Source organism: Dreissena polymorpha, chromosome 1 (genome assembly GCF_020536995.1).
Source record: "Dreissena polymorpha isolate Duluth1 chromosome 1, UMN_Dpol_1.0, whole genome shotgun sequence".
NCBI lineage: Eukaryota > Metazoa > Mollusca > Bivalvia > Myida > Dreissenidae > Dreissena > Dreissena polymorpha.
This window is the reverse complement of record NC_068355.1, coordinates 8,949,866-8,951,389: the sequence shown is the minus strand read 5'-3', so window position 1 is coordinate 8,951,389 and position 1,524 is coordinate 8,949,866.

The window sequence follows — 1,524 nt, the reverse complement described above, 5'->3', positions numbered from 1 at the left end:
CTGTTTTTTATTATATATAATTATACTTAAACTTACGTTTGATTAATATATATTTTACATGTGCTAAGCGAAGAAACTAAACCAGAAATTCAAAATGGCCTCTGTTCTTTTGCCTTAGAAAAAATGTGCTTGTGTAATTTAACAGATACATTTGTGCGGATATTTATTTATTTCCAATGTGAATTTTTCTCAATTAAAATGATGATAATGGACCTGTTGATATTACACCTGTTTTATTTAAATATTTTAATTATTACTGGATTGTAAAATTGAATTTTGACAAGCACAAATAACTACCATCTGTACTTAGCGTTGCGAAATGTACTCTTCAATTACAAAACAATTATACTTGGAACTAATTTCTCTGTAGAAGAATACGGGCATGCAGTGCAACTTTACAACAAACTTTCCCTAGTTAAATGAACATTTCTGAATGCTAAAATAACGGTTCATGTTAACGGAGTTTTTTGGAGCTCGACTGACGGTTTACGCCCATCGAAGCACAAGTGGTCAATTATGGGCAACTTTTTAACGCACTTCTTTCTCATGTTAGCTACATATTGTACGTGCATCTCAAATCGGTTTAAGCGACAAGCATACGATGTAAATGGATAACAATATGTGATGACAATTATAAACATATTTCAATGATAACCCCTTTTTTAAGTTGATATTTAAAAGTAGAATGGTAATAACGTGCGCAATCTTTGTTTGTTAATGTTTAATCGTTCCTATTGCGACGTTTTCTTCACCATTTAAAAGGCGTTATACGGACTTATTGAAACTGTTAATTTACCATTTTTTCATCGACAAACGTACCTTGCTTCATCTCGGCCCGAACATCTTGTTCTGGTGTAGACTCGTATGCCTGGTAACCAGTTGAAGCAAGGCACTTGTGTCAGTTAAGCGTGCTTGATGTGTCTCTGATTGGGCCAATTCTGAGCACAGCTTTCGGATCAAGTATTTTGCGTAAATTAAATGTAAAGTCTTTATAATCTATTTTAATATGTTTGCTCAAATAATGTTAAAATGTTAGATTATCACGTTGCTCTTAAATAAATTGTATTTGTGGTTAAAGTCAACAAGCTGTCGACACAAATGACAAAGATTTGAACAACTTGGTCCTGCTCATGACAGCTCGGGGTAGAAGACGTCTATACCTTGTATACGAGAATCTTGTTCAATTTCTCTAAATTGAAGATTTCGCATTGTCATATATTTATACATTGCATACGTCATATTTTTACCACATAGTTATCATCAGAATGTATCACTCTCCCGTTTGTTCTGGTATATTTTGACATGACATATGGGACGATTGATGGCAAAAAGCTCATTATATGTGAAATAAGTTTATACATGTATAAATGATACATTGTTATCAATGTTTATGTATTTCCCTGTTTGGTTTCTGTTCTATTTTCTAAAGGCGAGTTATAGAAATGTTCCCAAGTGTAACTGTATATTGAAGTGTTTTAAATAAACTCATTATTAAACTAAGACATACAAAAGAAAATAGAAATA